Raw genomic sequence first — 6,000 nt, forward strand, 5'->3', positions numbered from 1 at the left:
GTACTGATTTTAGCATTTTACATATTATTTCATATGATACACACAACAAACATATGAGGTGGGTACTATTATTTCCATCTTGCAGATAAAGAAACAGAGTCATCAGGAAACCTGTCCAAAGTCACATGGCTAAATTGCAAGAGCTAGAATTCAACTCCAAGCAGTCTCACTCCAAGAATCTGGGTGCACAACTGCCAGTGTTAAGTTATACTTATGAAAGAATGAAATGTAGGGAAAAATCCAATCATCAAAATAGTTCTTTGTAATTTTTTCAACTCTAAGTGTAGCAAAAGGTGGTAATTAGGGGCACCTGGGTGGCTCAGTCAGTTAAGGCCCCCGACTTGATTTTGGCTCAAGTCACAAGCTCAGGGGCCTGGGATTGAGCACCTCGGGTTCCATGCTCAGCAGGGCGTCTGCTTGAGATTCTTTCCTGTTGCCCCTCCCTCCATTCATGCTTGCTCATGCTCTCTCTAAAATAAAGAAATAAATCTTTTTTAAAAAGTGGTAATTAACAAACACTGATTTTCTTGTCAGAAATTTTTAAAAAGCAAGAGCTATTCTACCAGGTTAAAAATGTCAGTTTTGCCCTTTTTTGCCAGTTGCCATTCTAAGGGACAAAGTGGTAAACAGGGCAGATGGAAGTCTTTGCCTTCTTGGAGCTGAGGTTCTAGTCAGGGTAAGAGACAAAAAAAAAAAAATCAGTTAACAGAATTTCAGAGTGATACATTTCACAGAGGAGGTAGGAAGTAAATGTATATTTCTCTTTTGAGACATTTAACTATGAAGGTAAATGAAAGGGATGGATGGGAGGTCAGGGGGAAGTTGTTTTTAGTTTTGTTCTAATTTTAAAAATTATTTTTAAAGATGGGCAACATCGGAGCATGTTTGTATGTTGACATGGATGGTGCCTTGGAGGGTTGCTGATGATGCAAAAGAGACAAATTCAGGAGTAAGTCCTTGAGTAGGTATGAGGGGGAATATGGAAGGGAGGGAAGCTGGCCTCTCATAGGAAGAAAACATAAAACATGAGCCCTAAGAAAGGTGGATTTCTAGATTTGGTGAGTGGAAGTTGAGTGGTATCTGTCTTATAACTTCTAAACCTCAATGAAATATGAAGCCTGCTTATCTGCATGGGGGAAGGGTAGGCTGCTCATGAGTTTAAAGAGTGGGAAGAAATTATTAAATAGTTATAGGCAAAAATATTAGGAATCTGATCGCTTTCCTGGGCAGTGCTGAGAGTCCACTTCAGATTTCTGGTCATGAATCTGAAGTTCTCTAATATTCAACCACTTATCTGCACTCATGGAAAAACCAGATGAGAGACAAAATAGCTATAAATAGAAAAAAATTCCTGGCTAAAAAATAAAATAAAAAAATATGTATCCAAGAGCATATGTGTATCCATGTCACAGTCACTAACAATGTCCAATCAAGCTGTGGTCTACATAGCTCCATTTGTCTCTACCTTCTCACCACAGAAATTCTTGTAAATAATATATTTGTCATAGTTAGTCATGACATACTTAATCATAAAGCTTAAAGATTATTTCTTTTTGGTCATGAATGCTTTTGCTACTTCCTAAGGTAGTTTTTTTTTTTTTTAAAAGAGATTTTATTTATTTATTTGACAGAGAGAGTGAGAGAGCACAAGCAGAGGGTGTAGCAGAGGGAGAGGGAGAAGCAGGCTCCCTGCTGAGCAGGGAGCCCGATGTGGGCTCCATCCCCAGGATGCTGGGATCATGACCTGAGAGGAAGGCAGATGCTTAACCAACTGAGCCACCCAGGTGCCCCCTAAGGTAGATTTTTTAAAATGCACCTGATAGTCTTGTACGTTTCAGAGGTTATTGCCATTTCATTGCTTGAAGAAACTTTCTCTGTGGTAACTGAGATTCTAAGACAGAAGATCCTAAAATCTTCCAGAGTGGGAGAAAAATAGGAATGGGGATTAGACTTGGATTGGACTTCTTAATAGCAACACCAGAAGCTAATAGAACAATGCCTTCAAAAGAGGGACACTAATTTTCAATCTAGAATATTCAGCTAAACCACTATTCGATTCACGTGTGGGGGTTAAATGAAGACATTTCCATATATGCAACTTCTGAATTCAGGAAGAATTTCAGTTTGTATGTGCCCTATCTCTGGAAGGTACAATAGAATAAGGAAGACATAGGATCCAAGAAATAAAGGATCCAACACAGGAGGAAGGCAAAAAGAATTCCCAGGATATGACAAAGGGAAGTCCTAGATGACAGGAAGGAAAAAGAAATGAAACAGATTACCTGAAAATATTGAAAGATTATCAGTTCTGTCAGATATTGAGGATGAGTCAGTGACTCGTACAAAGAAAACAAAGCAAATGAAAAACAAACAAAAGAGGCAATTATTTAATTTAGAGAAACAAAAGTATAAGATAGAAAATGTAATACTAGTATGCTATATGGCTCATCTGTGAATAACAGGTACACTGTCACAGTCATATAAATACTGAATACTGACTTGACTGGGAACTGTACTTATGTAGGACAACCAAGTCCTCAACATCCAAAATAGAAGTCCACAGATGATGTCCAAAGATGGAAAATCAATAAATAAGTTTAAACATTAAGAATGAAGTAAATATAAAGGTAAATACCAGAAAGAACTTCTAAGAGTTGAAAGCATTTCAACGTTCTGAAACTGATTTTTTACTACTCAGTCTAAAAAATGGCAATTTCATATAATACATTATAACATTACTTTATTACTGATTTTATTTTGTAAAAGATTTTATTTATTTTTGCGAGCATGCAGGGCGGGGGCGGGGGGGGGGGAGAGTGAGCACGCAAGCGCACGCACAACGCGCAGAGGGAGAAGCCGACTCCCTCCTGAGCAGGGAGCTCAATGCTGGACTCCATCCCAGGACCCTGGGATCATGACCTGAGCCAAAGGCAAATGCTCAACTGACTGAGCCACCCAGGTGCCCTATTACTGATTTTAGAATAAGCTGCCATTTGAAACAAAACAATTATTGATAGAAAGTGCTGAACAGAAAAAAAGCTCTACTTTCTGTTATCAGACATTGTTGGGGGAATAATATACCGCAGTTTGGGGTAACAAAGTGTTACTATACATGCTATCACCATCACTGACATAACAGTATTAGTATTACTAATATAAAGGCTATCTCTACTCCTAAAACGGCATTTAACATAATTTAATCTATTTTCATGATACAGAAATTACTTCAGAATTTTTCTTCAAACATCATACTACAGAAATGCTAAACGATGGGTTGGTAAAGAATTTGATTAACAGAATGCCGAATAAAAAGGCCAGGATGTTTTTAAGATCCTTTCTTGATACAAACAATAGCTAAGTCACTCTTGCAAAATAAAGTTCCACAATACTGTGTGGTACTATGCAAGCCTGTTTCAGTGATAATTCCGGTTATACTACTCTGTTTATCTAAGACTTCCCCTTATGATTTGTTTTAAGGGAATTCCTAAAAAAAATCTCATGCAGGCAGTTATAAATTATTGGGGTTGCTTCAATATTAAGTGACACTAGTTTATGAAGTTAATGAAGCCCTTGTTTTTAAGTTAACTTATTTTGAGTTAAGTTCATTGATACTAAAATTTTATTTAAATTCTTCATCATAAAACCAAAAGTTCTCCAAATTGAAAAGTCAACCTTTACTAATTTTACTTTTACAAAAAAAGAATTTGACCATGCTAACGTAAGTTAAGACTTTTACCAAGAATAATATATTCCTATCCAACCAATGGAAAATTTCCCCTTCAAATTAAAAGCAAATGTTTTCAATAGAGGGAATATTCATAAACAGATGCTGTGGAAGACTGCTTAGTTTGGATTTCATTTTGCACTAAAAACTACCAGGAATTAAAATACAGATGATTAAAAAATAATCTTAAAGAGAATCTTAAAACTGAACCAATTCGATTATTCATATCACCCAATAAGATCCTCTTAATTTTTTTACCACCACTATTCTCAATCAAAAGAGCACAGTAAACATCTATTTTGAAATGTGTTTCTTATATACAAGTTTAGCTAATTTCCTATCACTGCAAAATTATATGGGTAAAAAAGAAACTGAAAATGCAACCGACAATATTCTAAAACTTACAAAATCTGGTATAAAAAGAGAAAAAGGTCCAAATGAAAGACCAAAGAATAACTGTACTATTACAAATGCCTCCTTTTAATTGGTATGCATCAGCTGTAACTCTTCATAACTACCAGGACAACAAAGTCAGGCAGTCCAACCCATGGAACCAAAGTCTGTGGGAACCTGCAGAGCTTCCTTCTCTCTCTGGGGACGAGGACAAGGATAAAAGGTGTTCTGTTTTCCAGTAGTCCTGTAAGAGGAGCCATTGAGCTGGGCCACACAACCAGACAACAGAGCACAGGAAAATTCAGATCAAAGCAAGGACGCATGCCAGGGTAATATGCAATAAAACCCCTTGCCAAAGCACTCAGAAGAAAAAAGCAAGGAGGTGGAGAGAACCTGCTGGACCACCTTCTTAACCCAGGGAGGCAGGGAGAAACAAAATCTGCTTCTACTGAGGAGCTGAGAAGACAGTGTCCTACATATGTTGGAGTCTTTCTGTAGACGTGTATATGAGTAAATAGACATATTACCAACGAACTAAACCCAGAACGCAGTGTCCTGTCTGTTCTGGAGTATTCCCATACACATAATATAGGGGTATATTACCATTACCTAAACCCAAAAAGCAAAGTGTTCTAGGTATACAGATATACGAGAATGTTACCTTTCAATGAACATATAAAAATATTCATTTTCAATTAACAAAACGCACTGGTTTTACAGTAAGAAACATAAAATATTGTTTGAAAGAATATCAGAGACAAAACTGGGTGAAGTTCTGATGAATTAATATCTTTTTTCTTATACCCTTTTTAATCTCTGATTCTCTCATTTCATAGGGGATACAGAGGACGGACGGACGGACCGACGGACGGACGGACGCACGCACACAAAATTAGGTCTCCGGAAACAAAGGAGGGTCCTTAATTACCCGGCCTGTGAAAGCACACACGCCCCCCACCCACAGATAGGGGCCACCACCTGACTTTAATTAACGAGGAAGATGAGGCGAGAGGTCTCACCCTAGCCCACAGCCATGCACACAGTGACAAACGGGCACGAGACAAACGCCACAAAGAAAGGGGAGGGGCAGGTGGGGACCAGGAAAAACACTGCCACGCCGCACCCCCCAAGGCGCGTTCCCATCGCCAGCGCGGAGGCAGCCGTCCTCGCCATCCCCGTCCTCGCCTCCCCCGCCCGGGGACCGACGCCGGACACGGGCTAGCGGGGCGTGCGGGGCGCCGCGACCCTTCCCTCTGTGACCTCCCGGTGACAGACAGCCTCGCGCCGCCCTTTGTGCGGGACTCAGCCTCCGGCCCCGGTGGACCCCCCCCGCTCCGCGTCCCTCCTGGCCTGGGCCGCTGTCCCACCCTTCCCCGTCCCCGCCGAAACGCCCGGGAGTGTGAATGGGGGAGGCTGGCGCGGGCCCGCGGTCTCCTCAGCATCCCGAATCCCGAGCCGCCCGGTCCCCTCAGCCCCGGCCCGGGGGCGACGGTCCCCGACGCCCTGCTCTCGCTTCCTCACTTACTCGGGCGCGCCGGCTGCGGCGGCGGGTATGCGGGACCGTCAGCGCGAGGCGGCAGGAGGGAGGCTGCAGGCGGCGAGCGTCCGTCGGGACCGAGCGCGGCTGAGGTGGCGGCGGCCGACTGCGCGCTGCGGCCCCCGACGAGGGGCGGGCCCGGCGGGGGAGGGGCGGGCGCCGCGCCTCTCATTCATGCAGCGGGGGCGGGGTGAGGGACCCGGATGCCCGGGCAGCTCCCTCCCACCTCGCTGAGGGCGCCTTGGCTTCAGAGTATGCAGTGCGCAGGCGCGGCGCTCGGTGGCCTGTCCTGGTTCCGCCCCGCCCCCTGAGGGGGGCACTTCCACGGGCGGGGCTGCAGCTGGTA

The 6,000-nt window shown here is 42.9% G+C and overlaps 1 protein-coding gene across 2 annotated transcripts in view; it reads right to left on the reverse strand.

Annotated features, from left to right (window-relative positions):
- RNF24 (ring finger protein 24) overlaps positions 1–5,800 on the reverse strand; it is an 83,532-nt gene extending 77,732 nt beyond the window's left edge. Inside the window, exon 1 of one of the 2 annotated variants that reach the window (XM_025876335.2) lies at positions 5,643–5,800. The gene's annotated coding sequence lies outside the window, so the exon portion shown is untranslated. The remainder of the gene's footprint in view (positions 1–5,642) is intronic. The other variant, XM_025876336.2, reaches the window with a different exon arrangement.
- Between the last annotated feature and the right edge of the window lie 200 nt (positions 5,801–6,000).

The sequence above is a fragment of the Callorhinus ursinus genome, unplaced genomic scaffold, assembly GCF_003265705.2.
Source record: "Callorhinus ursinus isolate GAN/ISIS: 27379988/994484 unplaced genomic scaffold, GSC_fseal_2.0 scaffold29, whole genome shotgun sequence".
Lineage (NCBI taxonomy): Eukaryota > Metazoa > Chordata > Mammalia > Carnivora > Otariidae > Callorhinus > Callorhinus ursinus.